This window comes from Macrobrachium rosenbergii, chromosome 57 (genome assembly GCF_040412425.1).
Source record: "Macrobrachium rosenbergii isolate ZJJX-2024 chromosome 57, ASM4041242v1, whole genome shotgun sequence".
Lineage (NCBI taxonomy): Eukaryota > Metazoa > Arthropoda > Malacostraca > Decapoda > Palaemonidae > Macrobrachium > Macrobrachium rosenbergii.
In genome coordinates this window covers 13,415,395-13,435,394 of record NC_089797.1, presented here as the reverse complement: position 1 = coordinate 13,435,394, position 20,000 = coordinate 13,415,395, and the positions used below count along the sequence as shown (strand labels likewise).

Below are 20,000 nucleotides of genomic sequence, written 5' to 3'. Positions count from 1 at the left end.
CCTTGTTATCCTTTATGAGCAGAATCTTTCTTTCTTTCTTTCTTTTCCGTTTTGCTGTACGATTATTTTGGTGTTCTTACCAACCCTCTGTGGAGGTGATTCAGCTCAGGTGGTCGGGGTCAGGGACTGGTAGAAGGTGGGTGGTAACGGGAAGGTTCTATCAGTTACGACAGTGGAATTTAGGTATAATAAAAAATTAAAAAATAAAACATTTATATTAACCCAGAATTTTCGTTCTCCTTCGAATGGGTGTTTATCAATGTGTTCTTGACTTTTTTTTTTTTTTTGATGCTGTATGCTGGTGAGGTTTTCGTTTGAAGAGGTTCGTGTTATTATAATGAAATAAAAAGTGGAACATTCATCTTACATGCCAGAGTTGTCATTCTGCCCCAGTGGTCTCTTAATGTTTTCTTGATTATTTTTCATGCTTAATTCTATATGCTGTTGAGGTTTTCTTTTGAAGCGGTTCATGATATTAAATAAAGAGGGGTAAATAAAAGGCTTAAGAAGAAAGAATAAGAAGACTCAGGTGGAAAGAAAGAAAAAAAGGCTCTCAGGTGGAAAGAGAAAAAAGGCTCTCAGGTGGAAAGAAAGAAAAAAGGCTCTCAGTTAGAAAGAAGGAAAAAACAGTCTCTCAGGTGGAAAGAAAGAAAAAAAAAGGCACTCAGGTGGAAAGAAAGAAAAAAAAAAGGCACTCAGGTGGAAAGAAAAAATAAGGCTCTCAGGTGTAAAAAGAAAAAAGGCTCATGTGGAAAGAAAGAAAAAAGGCTGTCAGGTAGAAAGAAGGAAAAAAACAGTCTCTCAGGTGGAAAGAAAGAAAAAAAAGGCTCTCAGGTGGAAAGAAAAAAAAAAAGGCTCTCAGGTGTAAAAAAAAAAAAGGCTCTCATGTGGAAAAAAGAAAAAGGCTCTCAGGTTGAAAGAAAGAAAAAACATCCTCCCAGGTGGAAAGAAAGGAAAAAGGCTCTCAGGTGGTTCCCTTTCCTGGAGCTGTGGGTAAACAAACAAATTACGACGAAGCAGGAGAGGAAGATCCGTTATGGTCTATTTGGGTGATTTATACGACCTCCTGTCCTTAAGATTAGAACACGAGTTTCAGCTCAGGTTTTATTTTGCTCTCTGTTCGTACTCAAGATATTCCATTATCTTTACATTAGTGGAAAGCTAATTGTCTCGAGATTGCAATCATAGTATCATTCTCAATTTGACATAATACTTTAAAATTCAAGAGGGAAAAAGAATTTTTTTTCTGGGCAGCAGGTGAGGGTCATCTAGTTGTATTTTGTAATCTTCTTCGATTACGACTTCTTCTTCTATCCCGCTCTTCTTCTTCTTCCATCCATCCTCTTTGCTTCCATGTACTTCCCTACCCCAGTCTGCCTTCTCGAAACCTTGCCCATCTCTTCCCAAATTCTATATTTCTCTCCTTCCTTCCCTTTTCCATAACTCTTCCCTGCCACTTAGTACTTCTTCTTATCCTTTCTCTTTAAATTCCTTCTCCCTCTCACTTTTTCTTCCTCCAGGTTACTTCTTCCGGACAACTACTTGCATATTCTTTTGCTTATTCAAATAGAGATCCTTTGGTTTAGCAGCTAAAATCCTACGCAAGCTTTTACGTTCTTATGAGAATGGAGGAGAACGTGTATTACGAATTTGCGAGATGCTTTATTTGTAGTGTCCTTATTAGTCTTGCTTGGCTACCCATGACTTTTAAAACTTGCTGTCACGCTAGAAAAGGTCTAGACAGCAGACCCAGAGTGAGACCAAGGAACTTCATTTTTACACGTTTACGTAGGTGTTAATGGTGAGAGAGGCTAGCCCCGGACTCGACGACGCCATGTCCGAAAGTAGAATGTTTTCCGCGTAGACTAACGGTGTTACGTAAAAGATGTATCGGTGTGCATTGTCTTGATATTTAGGGACTCACTATTATTATTATTATTATTATTATTATTATTATTATTAAAGAATACTCACAGTAGCATGAGTGTTGAAATGGAGAAACAAATCCACAGTTATGTATGGGTACAAATATATTTAAAAATAAATCTAAACAGAGGACTTTAGGGAATATGTTCAATTTCCCTGTTCAATGTCTCCCATTCATAGCTGTTGATTTTATTTTATTATTATTATTATTATTATTATTATTATTATTATTATTATTATTATTATATCGATTCCACACAGATACAGGATATCCACTTTCTGCCAGATTAGGGTTCGTTCCGATAAATTTTTTTAAGGAGAAGAAGAGAGAACTATGAATTCTGATTACTCAAAATCTAACCATGATTTAAAAACGACCTCCAAATGTTTCTTGTACTTAGTACGCATTAGTTGGACTGCCTCTTCAGAGTTATGGCGTTTATTACTTATATAGTTGAAAGATATGACGTGTTATTCCAGCAGGGTGTTTATAATGTACTGAAGTATTCAGAAGATTTGTTGCAGTCATCATAGCCGAAATGAATGTTTAATCTCCAAGATATGATGAAAGCAGTGTGAGTTGATGGAACATTGACGTTGCATTCTCTTCTAATTAGGCAAAATATCTGATTGTTCTTCATTTACTGTTAGGAGAAAGGATCTTATTATTTTTTATTTCCCACGTTAATCATATTGGTGTTTAGAAGTTGCTGTACTTCGGTAGACGATATTTGATGTGAGGTGACTGAAGTCAAAATAAAGATGTTATTTAGGTTTTAATCGAATGCCGACGAATCCTTTTTAGTTTTCTGCAACAGAAAACTATTGTGGTGGTTTTGTGTGTCCGTCCGCACTTTTTCTGTCCGCCTTCAGATCTTAAAAACTACAGAGGATAGAGGGCTGCAAATTGGTATGTTGATCATCCACCCTCCAGTCATCAAACATACCAAATTGCAGCCCTCTAGCCTCAGTAGTTTTTATTTTAAGGTTAAATTTAACCATAATGGTGAGTCTGGCAACAATATAGGATAGGCCACCACCTGGCGGTGGTTAAAGTTTCATGAGCCGCGGCTAATACAGCATTACACCGAGACCACCGAAAGATAGATATATTTTCGGTGGCCTTGATTATACGCTGTAGCGGCTGCTCAGAAAACTCGTTTGCTCCGAAGAAACTGTCGGCGCATTTTTTATTTGTTTATTATCGTGATGTCTTTCCTCAGGGATAGTGAATGAGCTCTTGATGTTTAAAAGATTCATAATAGTGACTGCAGAGTCTCTTTTCTTCCATTACATCTTTTTGTAGTGATTACAGCAATTTGTGATGTCGTCACGATAGTTCTGGGCACTGTTTAGTCATTTTTATCATGACCTGAAGGAATTGTTTTTACGTGCAGAGCGTTTACGCCATTAAAGTCATTTTTGGCGCGTTTGTAGCGGCATTTTTCATTACTGGTATTATTTATATTATGTCTATAATTACAGCGCTGACCTTTTTTTTTCCGGAACTTTATTTGTGAACATTATTTGCTTTCACACTCAGTAGTATTTCCTTTATCAGGAGTATTGATGCTAAGAGATTATGTGGGTTATGATAATGAATGCAATTATTGCACAAAAAGATTGTGTATGACGTTAAGGCATAATGGTATTCCGGAATGACTGATCTTCGTCTGATGCTAACACTTGATAATATATATATATATATATATATATATATATATATATATATATATATATATATATATATATATATATATATACAGTGTATATAATATATATATATATATATATAAATAATTATATATTTTACATAACTATATATATGTATTTATCTAAATATCCTAACAGCATCTAAATATCCTATCAGCATTGCTTTCTTGCTCTTAAATTAATGACTTGAGAAACGGTAGTACAGAGAGTAGCACTAATAGGACTACAATTAATATTAATAATGATAATTATAATGATAATGACGCCCTAGAGTGACCGGGTTTTTTTTAGGAAAAAAAATTACAGAACCACAACTTATGTCGCCTTAGGGATGTAGTGTTCCCATAAGGAGATTCCTCTGAGGCATTAAGTACTACAAATTGTAGTACATGCTAAGAACACCAAGTCTGGCAGAGCTGTTTGAATCTAGCGTGGCCGTTTGCGAAGAAAAAAATCAGGAAATGAAGAGAAATAAGACATTCCGATTTTTTTTTTCGTTCATAAATATCTCGGCTTGACGCAAGCTCCTCGCTTGATGAGACCGCAGTGCCGTCTAGAGCAGCCGTCTTCTTTCCCATTTTTCCTAATGTGTTTTCTTTCATGTAGACAGATAGCGAGAAAGAATTTTTGTTTGCTGCAAAATTCCTTTGGATGTTATTTGATTTATAAAACCCCTGTCACTCGGAAACAAGTAAAAACTATAATTTTTTTTTTTACTTCTGGGTTGAAAGTCTCTCCAAATTTTGGAATAAAACTACAGCAAATTGTTGATGTGTTTTGCACATCACTGATCTGTAGTGTTTGCAAGAGGGAGTTTTTGGGTGCAACAAGACTTTAGTTTTAGAGAGAAATGTTCATTCTTGTCATCTCTTAATCCGCAGTCATTATGATGAGGAAAAAATTTCATATTCTTAGATATCGTCTTCTCTAATAACTCATAACTTGGATGATAACTTGAAGACAGTAGATTTAGGGGAATTACTTAGAAGAATATCGGTGAAACTGGTTCCATTTGATACAAGTTGAAACTCTCAGTGGACTTGATCGTGGGTTCGATTTGCATTCCAAAGTGTAAGCTGGGTGTTTCATTCTGTATCGACAGACCAGGCCCTAGGAAATTTACCTCTGGGTGAAATTGTAATCTGTACTTCTTTGAAAAGCGCAAAATAACGAAAAGCACAAAGGAAACTATTTCCACGAGACTTTTGATTTGTGTATTATGTTCACTGTATTTTCGAAAATATCTGTTCTATCAAAAGATAACCGATCTTAAAACATGGGAGTAAAGTCTGATGGCTGACTAAATCTGTAGTTGGCTAGATGTAATTTAACGGTCCTCTGAACGGTCCCAACTGATTTTTGATAAAGAAAAAAATTCAAGACATTCATCAGAAAATTCACTGGCGCTGAGCGCTGATGATATCGTTCAATTCCATTATTAGCTGTAACTGGAGAATGCTGAATCACCTCACGACATCAGTTTTGTCAAATCTTTATTATTATTTAGGTATTAAACTTTCGCTCGTTTTCTGGAGGGTAAATGAAAGCGCTTTTGTATATGGTGAGTTGTCTGTTGCAATGATATGACCTTTACTTTGTCAATACCGTAATAGCTTTTCTCACTTTGTTTTTCATCGACTTTTGGGATTAAAAGGTTCACCACAGATAACTGTAATGGTCAGTATTCAGATTAACTCTGATGCCTTTTAGCAAAACAGCACAGCTTTACCCAAATGAATAATATAAATCCCCCGTGCCTCTTTTGATCTAAACAGAGAATTAAGTATTTAGAAGTAAGTTGACTGGTGTAGGTCGCATTTAGGGTGTGACGAGAGAGAGAGAGAGAGAGAGAGAGAGAGAGAGAGAGAGAGAAAATATGTAAGGCATGAGTATTTATAGCACCGTCAGTTACGTATATCATCAATACTTCAGGGCCTTGACTGGATTGAATCCATTCATGAGATATTTCTCTCTCTCTCTCTCTCTCTCTCTCTCTCTCTCTCTCTCTCTCTCTCTCTCTCTCTCATGTAATCCTTAATAATGCAATTTATGTCATCGTGCGCTCTTGTAATACCGTTTCATCATTTTTTAAAAAGACCGAGGAAGCAAAACTTTGCAATCACGCTGTGATCCATTATGGGAAAAAGAATGAATGAAAACTGAAATAAAGCATTACGTAACTGTGGTCTGGATACGTGGAAACGATTTTGCTCTTAGTTTTTCTCTTTTGTATTTTTCTTCTATCATTCTCATTATCCTTTTTTCTTCTTTTCTGTTTAATATATTCTTCTACTTGCTTTCTTTTCAAGGTGATTCTTCTGAATGGGATGGAATATAAGATTTAGATAAAAGGCCGAGCGTTGGGACCTGCGAGGTCATTCAGCGCTGAAAGGGAAATTGAGAGTTAAAAGGTTTAAAAGGTGTAGTAGGAGGAAAACCTCGCAGTTGCACTATGGAACAGTTGTTAGGAGAGGATGGAAATTAAGACGGAAGAGAGAGAATATGAACGGAGGTACGGTCAAAGGAATGAAAGAGGTTGCAGCTAACGGCCAAAGGAACGCCGCAAATAACGTTAAGTGATGCCTACAGTGCACTGCGTGAGGTGCACTGACGGCACCACGTCCTTACGGGGAATTCTTATGAATTATGTTGACATTTCAATCGATGTTAATATCTTTACATCGTATTTCCCATGAAAGTAAAACACAGAGGTTTCAGTGATAGCTAATGTAAGTATTTTTTGGTGGGGGGGGAGGGGGAGAAGGGCGTTTAGGGGAGAAGAACAATAATTCATATATAGACGAAACAGTGATTCTTTACAGAATGCAATATAAATGTAAACCAAATAAAATAAAAGATAATACGGTATACATTGTTAATGTTTACTGAGTTGTAGATTAAGAGTATATATGCTAATATAGTAAAATAAACAGTAGGTTATAAGTTGTTAATTTTTACCGAGTCGTAGACGAAGTGTATAAATGCAAAGAAAGGAAAATATTCAATAGGTTATAAGTTGTTAATTTTTTACTGAGTCACAGACTAGATGTATAAATGCAAATAAAGTAAAATATACAATACATTATAAGTTGTTAATTGTAACTGAGCCGTAGACGAAGTGTATAAATGCAAATAAAGTAAAATGTACAATGGGTTATAAGTTGTTAATTTTTACTGAGTCATAGACGAAGTGTATAAATGCAAATAAAGTAAAATATACAATAAGTTATAAGTTGTTAATTTTTACTGAGTCACAGACTAGATGTATAAATGCAAATAAAGTAAAATATACAATACATTATAAGTTGTTAAATTTTACTGAGTCATAGACGAAGTGTATAAATGCAAATAAAGTAAAATATACAATAGGTTATAAGTTGTTAATTTTTACCGAGTTAGTAGACGAAGTTTATATATGCAAGTAAAGAAAAATATACAATAGGCTATAAGTTGTTAATTTTTACCGAGTTCGTAGACGAAGTGTATAAATGCAAGTAAAATAAAATATACAACAGGTTATAAGTTGTTAATTTTTACAGAGTCGTAGACGAAGTGTATAAATACAAATAAAGTAAAATATACAATACATTGTAAGTTGTTAATTGTTATTGAGTCATAGACGAAGTGTACAAATACAAATAAAGTAAAACACACAATAGGTTATAAGTTGTTAATTTTTACCGAGTCGTAGACGAAGTGTATAAATGCAAATAAAGTAAAATATACAATACATTATAAGTTGTTAATTGTTACTGAGTCATAGACGAAGTGTAAAAATGCAAATAAAATAAAATGTACAATAGGTTATAAGTTGTTAATTTTTACTGAGTCACAGACAAGATGTATAAATGCAAATAAAGTAAAATATACAATAAGTTATAAGTTGTTAATTTTTACTGAGTCACAGACTAGATGTATAAATGCAAATAAAGTAAAATATACAATACATTATAAGTTGTTAATTGTTACTGAGTCATAGACGAAGTGTATAAATACAAATAAAGTAAAATACACAATAGGTTATAAGTTGTTAAAATGTACTGAGTCGTAGACGAGGGGTGGCGTATGACGAACATCTTAAAATGCACCCTCAATGCGCTTACCCAGCCGTTGGAAAGCACTCAAAGCAGTTGAAGATGCAGAGCGCAGCTGATAAACTGACGGCTTGGCAAGTGCTTCCACATAGCAACCTGCGAACGAAGATTCTATTCGGGTTAGCTGCGTCACACCAAGAAATTATTAATATTAGTATTAATTTAATTAGTATTGTCTTGAAAAACTGTTAGATTTGCTTATGTGAATATTACTTTTAGTCGAGGCTCTTATTCGACTTAGCTGTGTGACACCATGACGTGCTTATTATTGTTATTATTATTATTATTATTATTATTATTATTATTATTATTATTATTATTATTATTATTATTATTGTTGTTGTATTAAAAAATTGATAGACGTGTGTGTGTAAAAATTACTACTAACTGAAGTTACTGTTCGGGTTAGGTGCGTAACAACATGACAAGCTTATTATTATTATTATTATTATTATTATTATTATTATTATTATTATTATTATTATTATTATTATTATTGTCTTTTAAAACTGATGGATTGTGGGTGTAAATATTACTACTAATTGAAGCTTCTGCTCGACTTACCTGTGTGACACCGTGACAGGTTTCTTATTAGTATTATTATTTTTATTATTATCTTAAAGGATTGGTTAGTTTTTTATAAATGTTATTATTAATCAGGTTTCTTATCATTAGCTTCTGTTCTTTAAGAGTTAGTTGGTGTTTTTATTGTGTTTTATTATTATTATTATTATTATTATTATTATTATTATTATTATTATTATTATTATTATTATTATTATTATTATTATTATTATTATCTTAAAAAAGGATAAATGTATATATGTAAATATTAGTATTCATCGAAGCTTCTATTCAAGTTAGCAATGTGACGCCGTGACAAGTTTATTATTATTAGTATTATATCTATCATTAATATCTTGATAAACCCCGTAGGGGGTAGTGCCGCCGGTACACCTCATGCGGTGGACTGTAGTCATTACTTAAGGCTCTCTGCAACACCCCTTCGGCACCTACTGCAACCCCTTTCATTCCTTTAACTGTACCTCCGTTCATATTCTCTTTCTTCCATCTTACTTTCCACCTTCTCCTGATAATTGATTTACAGTGCAAATGCGAGGTTTTCCTCCTATTACATCTTTAAAAGATTTCTATTCTCAATTTCTGTTTCAGCGCTGAATGGCCTCATAAGTCCCAGGTCATGGCCTCTGGCCCAAATTCTAGTCTATTTTGTATTGTAATATCTTAACAAAATGATAGATGGGAACATATTCAATATCACTATTATCAGCTGGATTGGGAGACTGTCTTCATCTCCTGATTTCTCGAAACACTTATATCTAGGCCTCAGAAGACCTATTTTCCCCAGAAGACCTATTTTATCCAGCCATTTGGATTTTTCATCTCCCTTTTCCAAGCAGCTCGTTCAACTCATTTCCTTGCAGCCTGTTTTGTGGTATGACATATTACGGCTCACTGATTACTGCCTTGGCGGAAATGCTTTTTGCTTTCGCTCATTAACTTCGTTCTCTCTCTCTCTCTCTCTCTCTCTCTCTCTCTCTCTCTCTCTCTCTCTCTCTCTCTCTCTCTCTCTGGGATTCTTGCAATTGCCTGAGTCCACTTCTCATCCAGTGGGTCTTTTGCGAGTCATTTCCCGTTCTGAAATCTATTTTATGCAGGTCACTGCATCTCTCTCTCTCTCTCTCTCTCTCTCTCTCTCTCTCTCTATATATATATATATATATATATATATATATATATATATATATATATATGGATATATATATTAATATTTACACAAACTATATATATATATATATATATATATATATATATATATATATATATATATATATATATATATATATATATATATATATACATATATATATATACATTTGTGTAAATATTAATAGTCTATGTCCATATATGTATATGTATATATATAAATATATATATATATATATATATATATATATATATATATATATATATATATATATTTACACCGATGCCTGCACATGAAGACCTTTCTGATCACAAATTTATACGTAAAGCATTTACCTAAATAAAAATAATTATGATTGATCCGAATCATGTGATAAAATAGACGTATAATAATAGCAAAGCTTTGTAAAAGTGTTACGATACAATTGAGAGAGAGAGAGAGAGAGAGAGAGAGAGAGAGAGAGAGAGAGAGAGATTCCCTACCACACAATACTGTTTGAATTATTATTATAAGCAGCCCTCTCCTCCCATTTATATCAGCCTACCCACTTCTTCCCTACCAATCCTCAGATATGCCTTGCCGCCCCCTTCTCTACCTTCCCTTTCCCTCCCCCCTCCTATTCCCCCCTCCCGACATCCCCCTGCCTCCTTCCGTGTCATCATATAATTGTAAAGAGAATCTTTTTCCTCCGTTTTGCCGTAGCAGTAAATTGGCCGAGTTCTCTCCAACCTCCTTTATCATTGCTGTGGAAGGGATCGCCTCTGGAGGTGGGTTGCTGTGGGTGGGAGGGGAGGGGGAATTAATGGAGTGGTACAGGTAATGCTTGGGTCGGGGAGTGGAAGAATGGTGGTAAGATGAAGATAATTGATTCCAGCAGTTACGAAAGTGGAATAGAAGAGGAATCAAAAAAATGAAAAAGGGGAACAAAAATAAAAATGGTTAATTCAGTATTGTGTTCTTCAGGAACACTTGTCATGGCTCGTAATGTGAGAAAAATAAAAACAATTATTTAGCATTACGTTCCAGAGCTGTCATTCTTTCTCTATGTCTAATTCAATACTGTTGTTCTTCAGGAACATTTTCCATGGTTCATAATGTAAGGAGAATAAAAACAAGTATTTGGCATTACGTGCTAGAGTTGTCATTCTTTCTCCATGACTGATTCAATATTGTGTTCTTCAGGAACATTCTTCATGGTTCAGAATGTAAGAAAAATAAAAATGATTCTGCTTCACGTGCTAGAGTTGTCGTTGTTCCTCGATGGCTAATTCAATATTGTGTTCTTCAGGAATATTTTTCAAGGTTCAGAATGTAAGAAAAATGAAAATGATTTTGCTTTGCGTGCTAGAGTTGTCGTTGTTCCTCCATGGCTAATTAATATTGTGTTCTTCAGGAACATTTTTCAAGGTTCAGAATGTAAGGAAAATGAAAATGATTTTGCTCTGCGTGCTAGAATTGTCATTCTTCTCTCCATGACTGATTCAATATTGTGTTCTTCAGGAACATTTTTCAAGGTTCAGAATGTAAGAAAAATGAAAATGATTTTGCTTTACGTGCTAGAGTTGTCTTCTTTCTCCATGACTGATTCAATATTGTGTTCTTCAGGAACATTTTTGGAGGTTCAGAATGTAAGAAATATAAAAATGATTTTGCTTTACGTGCGAGAGTTGTCATTCTTCTCTCCATGACTGATTCAATATTGTGTTCTTCAGGAACATTTTTGGAGGTTCAGAATGTAAGAAAAATAAGAATGATTTTTCTTTGCGTGCTTGAGTTGTCGTTGTTCCTCCATGGCTAATTCAATATTGTGTTCTTCCGGAACATTTTCCGTGGTTCATAATGTAAGAAGAATGAATAAGATAATGAAAACCAGCTGTTAGATGGTCTCCTTTTATGGGAAACATGCAAATTGTGACAGAGGAGCGGAGGAAGGTCCGTTATTGTTAAATTTGGCGATATATACAACGTCTTGCTCTTCACTCCATTTTTAGTTTTATGTAAAAGAAAACTATTGTGACGGCTTTGTCTGTCTGTCCGCCCTCAGATCTTAAAACTACTGAGGCTAGAGGGCTCCAATTTGGCATGCTAATCATCCACCCTCCAATCATCAAACATGCCAAATTGCAGCCATCTAGCCTCAGTAGTTTTTATTTTATTGAAGGTTAAAGTTAGCCATAATCGTGCATCTGGCAATAGTATAGGACATGCCACCACCGGACCGTGGTTAAAGATTCATGGACCGCGGCTCATATCGTGCATCTGGCAATAATATAGGACAGGCCACCACCGGACCGTGGTTAAAGATTCTTGGACCGCGGCTCATACAGCATTCTACCTAGACCACCGAAAGATAGATCTATTTTCGGTGGCCTTGATTATAAGCTGTGCAGAAAACTCGATTGTGCTGAAGAAACTTCGGCGGATTTTTTACTTGTTTCTTTTCGTGCTCAGTGATTCATATCAAGACCGCCAATTATCTTGAAATTTGCAGGTCATCTAATTGTCCTTGAGATTGCAATCGAATTATCAGTCCCAATTTGGCCTCAGCTCCAATAAATGGATGCAATAGAAAGTTTCCTCGTGGAGATAAATTACAATTTATCTTGTGAGCTCAATTGGGTCGTTGATATTTTTTCTTTTCTCCGTATGATCCTTCCTTCCTTCTCTCTCTCTCTCTCTCTCTCTCTCTCTCTCTCTCTCTCTCTCTCTCTCTGAACGTGAATTCATTCGGGTGTTTATTACTTATCTCTTTTTTCTGTATGTTTCTCTCTCTCTCTCTCTCTCTCTCTCTCTCTCTCTCTCTCTCTCTCTCTCTCTCTCTCTCTCTCTCTCCCTCCTCCTCCTCCTCCTCCTTGTATCATTTCTTCCTTTCCTCTTTCTCGTTGCATTTTGTAGTTGCTGTTATTGTTACATATTACCTCATTGTCCAGGTCTTTGTTCTATAATATTTTTCAGAGGATAGTGGGATGCAGGTCTTTCTCTGTCACTACTAACACTTAATATGTTTTAAATGTCATTGGATATCAGAACATTTGTAAATGCGGAACCAATGAAAATATTAATGAGTTTTTAAAATTTCCTTTGCTTCATTTCACAGCACAACTATCTGGTCTAATTTGAAACAAAACTTGGGTTTTCATATAGGATTGAGTATCCTGTTAGGTTAACTAACATCAACTACTCCATTAGTGGTTTACTCTTCTTAGGCTAATTATCAGGTGTTACAGACACCATTTCTGATACACATTATTTCATGTGAGATATTTGATGAATTATAAGTCAGTGATCGGAAAGGAACTGGGTTGCAAATAAATGCAGGTAAAGTCGACCATTAACTTCCACTGACCTTTTGCGTTTGACCGTTAGGCTCGCTTAAATAGGCCTCATAACTTTACCCCAAGGTGTTGGAGGCCGTGGTCTAGATCTCATTCAGTAACAAGAGGCAGAGAGTAATTGTTGCATGCGGTCTCAGGAAGTCAATAATTGTCAAATTCGGTGTCCCACAAGGGCAGCGTTCTAGAATCTCACCCTAGTTGTTTTTAGTTTACTGGTTTACTGGGCAATGATCTTGTCAAAGCGATAAGACACAAATGAGATGATGCAACTTTTCTTGAAGCTGTTCCTTGCCCTAGATGTAAAGTGAATGACTGCTGGCCCTGACCGGGATTTGAGATGGACGTCTTAAGTAAGAGTGATTGTTGGAAATTGTTCTAAATTACCGCTAGATTTTACCATTGCCATCAACTAGGATGTTTTTGATGAGCAGTAGGTTATAGGAATTAAGAGCACTTAGAAGTGTCCTTTGAAATTAGTATTTTCAAAAGGTTTGCCGATTGTGGACACTTGATATTCATAATGCCCTTATAGTGATTGTATGAACTGTAATTAGTCACAACGGGTATTTTTGATAATGCTATTCTTCTAAAGCTCTTCCAGGTGCGAAGAAATACTATTTGCAGCGCATTGTAAGTAATCGCAGACTCCCTGCTTTCCATTGATTTTTGGTCCATTAGAAATGTGGGGCGCCAACATCTGATTGTAATTATTACCGGGAGAGAATCGATATGAATTGACATTTAGGTTAATGAGATTCCTGATTGAAGGGGATGTGTTATCTTCCTTAGCTTTTAGCTCACCTTTTATGAGAGGAAATGGGACAGAGAATTTATTATATCAGCGAATGTGGATTGCAGTAAATCTCACTCTTCATTCAGCGATAAATGAACGTGTCCGTTTCTGGAGAGTTTGGGGTATAGATGATATTTATATCTTGGGGATGATAATTAAGGCTGATTCACATTATAACGTCACGTCACCAACACATCACGTCACGTCAGAGTACGTGAGAATTTCTTGCATGCAATCAAATGGACTTGTTCACACCATCACGTCACGTCACCATCATGCACACGGCATCCACCGTCACATCAAGACACGTTTTCTTGGAAGGAATATTTTGACGTGACGTGACGTGACGTGACGGTGCTTATGCAAGTTTCTTACTGAGAGTCGCCGAGGTTGGGCACGAACTGAACGGGATTGTGATGGATAGTGTGAGTAAAGGCACGGCTGATGGGACGGTGACGTGACGTGATGTGTCGGTGACGTGATGGTATAGTATGAATCAGCCTGTATTTTCCAACTTATTGCTCTAGTGCTGTAGACAGCAAACAGGAGACCATAGAAGAATGTAATGGCTTACCTCATCTTAAATCCTGAAGCCTTTTGCACAAAATAGTAGAGCGTATCCCCATTGGGTAATAGGATTTGTTAAAGCGATACTCTCTTACGTCATTGTGCAAATCGAAAAAGCGTTAGGACGGATTAACAAATTGGTGCTTTAAGCGAGAGACAGCGAGCGCAAATGAACAGTATTATTCAAGAGTTTTAAGGAGCACGCGAAATAGGCTCCGATGAAATATTTTATACATTCTGGTGCAACGTTTTATTTACGTCTGAGCAAACGAACCCGTATAGTCTTATGTTTCAAATCTCTCTCTCTCTCTCTCTCTCTCTCTCTCTCTCTCTCTCTCTCTCTCTCTCTCTCTCTCAGTGATCCAGTGGCAACCAGACTGACGGACACACAGACAGATGGATAAATATAGGGTAAAAATTCATGAGAGGAATTTGCATGCCAAGCGTGCAGTCCCAAAATCTCCTGATAACTCGACAGACACTCCCTTCGTGCTTATCTATGCAAGATGGTGTAAGTTTCTACCACGGTTGCCAAAAATCCCCCCCAGTTTAGGAGGATGGCAACAGGCCCGGTGATGGACACGCAAACACACGAACAGAGGGAGGGGAAAAATACACTTAAGTGAGGCTTGATTGCCAAATTTAAAGAGTATATTGCGTGCATTCTGATTATTATGGTGAAGATTACGATATTGTACCGAGGCCAACAGGCGATCTCCCGTCATGGAAATATATGCGTGATGAACTTCGTACCAAGTTTTCCAGAAATCCCTGTAACCTTGTAGTTATATATGTGATGATAAGGTAAGTGTGACAGAAATAGTGATTGGCAGATAGGCGAATATAGGGACGAACTGCGGGAGAAACTGCAGTTCCCGACTTTGTCGTTTGGCCACTCATAACTTACAGCAACTCTGCTGGGCCAGCGTTCGATTCTCCGACCGGCCAATGAAGAATTAGAGGAATGTATTTCTGGTGATAGAAATTCATTTCTCGCCATGATGTGGTTCGGATTCCACAATAAGCTGTAGGTCCCGTTGCTAGGTAACCAACTGGTTCTTAGCCACGTTAAATAAATCTAATCCTTCGGGCCAGCCCTAGGAGAGCTGTTAATCAGCTCAATGGTCTGTTTAAACTAAGGTTAACTTATAACTTACAGCAAAATAGCAGCAGTACGTTTTTAAGAGACAGACCCACACGCATATCCACACACACACACACACACACAGAGAGAGAGAGAGAGAGAGAGAGAGAGAGAGAGAGAGAGAGAGAGAGAGAGAGAGAGAGAAATTCAGCTTGCAGCCTTAAATAATTGGGACAAATCGTTCAGCAGCTCCTCTCATCACAGCATTCCCTTCCCCTGTCCCTCCTCTTCCTTACCAGTCAATCACACCTTCCTCCCACTGCTTCCGCCCTTTCTCTCATTATCCCCCATCCACCCACCTTCCTTCCTTCCTTCCTACTTTTCCTTAACTCCCCTTCCCCACCCGCCTGTCTTCCTTCCTCACCTGAACGCTCTCCTTCCTTCCCTTTCTCTCCTCTCCTCAGTCTCCATCTCTCTCCCTCCTTCCTTCTTTCCTTGCTTTCTTTCCATCCCACCTTCCTTCCTTGCTTCTCCCTCTCTTTCTCTTTTCAAGGCTCCTAATGCTTGTATTCCTTCCTCTCTCTCCTCATTCCCATTCTCACCTGCCTTTCTCTCCTCCTTCATCTGTTCTTTCCAGACTCCTAGTTGAATTTCTTTCTTTCCTCTCCTCTCCTCGGTGTCCTCCCCACCCCCCCAACCTGCCTTTCTTCCTTCTGCTAAGTCCACCTCCTGTCTGCCTTTCTTCCTGGTCATCCCCTCCATCTAGACTGAGTTACTACCTTTTTTCTCCTGACCCCCTTCTCACCTGTCTCCATTCCTCTTCCTCCTCCTCCTCAACTATTTTCACCTTTTCTTTTCCTCTTCTCAACTTGCCTCCTCCCCCCTTCTTCTTTCCTAACCCTCTTCCCCCCCCACTCCTGTCTGCCACCCTTCCTGACTCTGCCCCACCTTTTTTTCCTTCCTCCTTCTTCCCTCGGCATTCCTTCCTTTCCTGACCTCCACCCCTCTATTCCCTCCTACTTTTCTCTCTTGACAACTCCCCTCCTGCTTACATCCTTCCTTTCTTGACAACCCCCCCTCCCCCTCCTGCCAACATCCTTCCTTTCTTTACAATCCTCCCTCCTCCTGCCGACATCCTTTCTTTAACCCCCTCCTCCCTGCCTACATTCTTCCCTTCTTGAACCCCCCCTCCTCCTCTTGCCAATATCCTTTCTGCCTTGACAATCCCTCCCGCCTTCTCCTGCCAACATCCTTCCTTTCTTTACAACCCCTCCCTCCTCCTCCTGCCAACATCATTCCTTTCTTGACAACCCCTCCCTCCTCCTCCTGCCAAAATTCTTCCTGTCTTAACAACCCCTTCCTCCTTTTCCTGCCAACATCCTTCCTTTCTTGACAACTCCCTCCTCCCCTTGACAACATCCTTTCTTAATAACCCCTCCCTCCTCCTCTTGCCAACATCCTTCCTTTCTTTAAACCCCACCCTTCCCGCCTTCTTCCTACCGTCTCATCATTGATGATCAGAATCCCTTTTCCGTTTAGCTGTAGCAGTAAATTGGCTGAGTTCTTTCCAACCTCCTTTATCATTGTCAGGGAAGTGATCCGTCTCTGAAGGCATTGGGGATTGATTGATTGATTGATTGATAGTAGGTTATCAACCGTTACAGCTGACGGAATGGGGGAAGTTATAGAAAATGTTGGGGTGATAAGGTAACGGGGTCAAGCAGTTACGATCGCGGAAGGACAAAAGAGGAAAAATAAGAAAGAAAACAAACGACAGAAGAAAAGTTAGTGAGAAAACGAACGACTGAAGAAGAAAAAGAAGAAGCTAAAATACAAACAAGAGCAGAAAAATGAGCATTTGTATAACACGGTTGAGTTGTCATTCTCCCTATCTGGCTGATTTAGCATTGTGTTCTTACATAATTCTTGGGTTTCATTGTTTACATTGCTAATATTTTTGTGTTGTCTGAATAGAGCTGTACTGAATTTTCTCGTCGTGCTGGGAGGTTGTTCGTGATATAAGTTAAAAAGATAAAATAGAAGAAGTGAAGATGTAATAACGCGTTAGATGAATAAAAGACTGAGAGCAAAGGACAAGATAAGAGAGAGGAAGTGAAGATGGCTGTCAGGTGGTGCCATTTCACGAAAACAGTTGGCAAAGAAGTAAAACAAGGCAGCATAGTTAAGGAGTCAGATCTGTTATTATCAATTTTGGTGATTTAAGCTCTTTTTTTTTTTTTTAAACAACGGCAAAATTATCTTTGCTTTTAGTGTATTTAGATAATCTGAATGTCCATAATATTGCAATCAGAATATCAGTTTCAGTATTTTAATACATTCTTTAAAAAAAAATGGGAAAAGTGGGAAGTTGCTTTCGTGGGTACGCCATCCAAATTGGCCAGATATCAATTACAGAGGGCCATCGAGCCATTCTTTTCTCCCCATCCGTTATTGCTTCCTCTCTCTCTCTCTCTCTCTCTCTCTCTCTCTCTCTCTCTCTCTCTCTCTCTACACCTACACTCTTCCATAATTCTGTCCTCCCTTCGTCTGACTTACTTTTATCTCCCTACATCAGTCTTCCTCCTCTTCCTCCTCCTCCTATTTCTTTTCCTTTGCTCATCTTTTCCCATCCAGACACTATTTGTCTCCTGCCATTCTTCGCAATTCTCTCCTTCCTTCGTGCGTTTTTCCATGTTCTTCATCCTCAACTCTTTCTCCTTCCTCAAAATATTTAGTCAGGAGAACGATTTGTATATTCCTCTGTTCGTCTAAGCTATGGTATTTATATTAAAAATTGTGAAAAACGAGTATGGTTGAGAGAATTACAAACTTGATTGTTGTTTGTTTAGTGTCACAGTATTATTATTATTATTATTATTATTATTATTGTTATTATTATTATTATTATTATTATTATTATTATTATTATTATTATTATTATTATTAGCCACATTTTGTCTTTCGAAGGCGCTTGTCATAATATGTTTAACACAGAATTCCACTGAAAATTTTCAGAACAATAAGAGGCGTGATTTTTTTAAAATTCGCCAATAACATGTAATCCCCGTATTCATTCTCTTCTCACTTGGCATTCAGCTTTATCGATGCCCTTCCAAAACCTCTGTCATGACATCTCTCCAGCACCTGTCGTGCTTCCCTCTAACATATCAGATCCCGTAGGGCGGTAGTGCCGTCAGTGCACCTGATGCGGTGCACTGTAGGCATTACTTAAGGTTCTTTGCAGCGTCCCTTGAGCTCCTAGCTGCAACTGCTTTCATTCCTTTTACTCTACCTCCGTTCATATTCCCGGTCTTCCATCTTACTGTCCACCCTCTCCTAACAATTGAGTCATGGTGCAACTGCTTTGAGGTTTTCTTCCTGTTACACCTTCCAAACCTTTTCACTGTCAATTTCCGTTTCACCGCTGAATGGCCTTAGTTGCCCCAGTGCTTGGCATGTATGCCTGAAACCTATAAATCAAGCAGTCTGACATATCAGAATTGTATACTCTTCCCGCAATCTATTAGAATTGTATATTTTTCCTTTAACCTATTAGAATTGTATACTTTTCTCTTAACTCACTGGTTCTCAACCTTTTTCACTTCATTCCCCCCTTCGTGAATTCTCAACCTTCTTGTGGCTCCCTTTCATTTTTCTCCAAAATTCCACAAACCCCCCAATAAAAAAAAGAGGTAAACAAGGATAAGATAAATAAATAAATAAAATGACCATGAAGAAAACACCTTTGCTTTAAAAGAACTAAATTTGTTACAAACTTGACAGTTAAAAAATTACTGTCAATATGGTAATTAGAAAAAAAAAATTTTGTCTTCAGCCAAGACAGAGTGGTGCATTTTATATAAATTCTTATTTCTAAAAATTTTTTGAAATAAATCATTTGGAACAGTGTGCTGTGGCCCCCATAAATTCTTGTCATGGCTCCAGGTTGAGAACCCATGCCTTAACTTATTAGAGTTGTATTCTTTCCGCGTGACCAGGCCATCTCATTACTCTGGCCCACCCTGTCATTCTTGCTAACCTATTAGTCACTACTTTACGTATTTCTGTACTTCATGAATTTTCTTTCCTTTGCAGGTGAGTGTGGTGCCTCAGATCCTTTGCAAGTTGTTTCCTGCCAAGGTATGTGTTATAAGTGTTATCGTTCTTTGTGGTGGCTTTTTAGTTTTCTGTTAAAGAAAACTATTGAGATGACTGTCCGTCCGCACTTTTCCTGTCCACACTTTTTCTGTCCGCCTTCAGATCTTAAATACTACTGAGGCTAGAGGGCTGCAAATTGGTATGTTGATCAACCACCTTCCAATCATCAAACATACCAAATTGCAGCCCTCTAGCCTCAGTGTTTTTTTTTTATTTAAAGTTAAATTCAGCCATAATCGTGCGTCTGGCAACGCGACAATACAGGCCACCACAGCTGGCTGAGCGTTTCATGGGCTGCGGCTCATACACCATTATACCGAGACCACCGAAAGGTAGATCGATTTTCAGTGGCTTTGATAATACAATGTACAGAAAACTCGAATGCACCGAAAAATCTTCGGCTCCTTTTTTACTTGTTTTATGTTAATAATCAATTTTACTGTTTTATTCAGATTGAATGGATAGCGTGGCAGATGCTGGTTTTTGTACAGAACACATTCGTTCATATATATTTTTGCATGTTTCGATTTTGGTGCTATGTCGAAACTCAATGAGCATTTTATGTCGTTGATTGATTAACTTCTGGGTCTTGAAGACCTTT

The 20,000-nt window shown here is 37.4% G+C and overlaps 1 protein-coding gene and 1 long non-coding RNA gene across 2 annotated transcripts in view; both read left to right on the top strand.

Moving 5' to 3' along the window:
- The window catches only part of LOC136836924 (uncharacterized), a 2,331-nt gene extending 381 nt beyond the window's left edge, over positions 1-1,950 (top strand). The window contains exons 1-3 of the long non-coding RNA XR_010852503.1: positions 1-668; positions 700-775; positions 913-1,950. The exon at positions 1-668 is cut by the window's left edge and continues 381 nt beyond it. This is a non-coding gene — a long non-coding RNA (uncharacterized lncRNA). The remainder of the gene's footprint in view (positions 669-699; positions 776-912) is intronic.
- LOC136836962 (chondroitin sulfate N-acetylgalactosaminyltransferase 1-like) overlaps positions 1-20,000 on the top strand; it is a 551,976-nt gene that overhangs the window by 65,213 nt on the left and 466,763 nt on the right. The gene's annotated exons all lie outside the window — the stretch shown is intronic.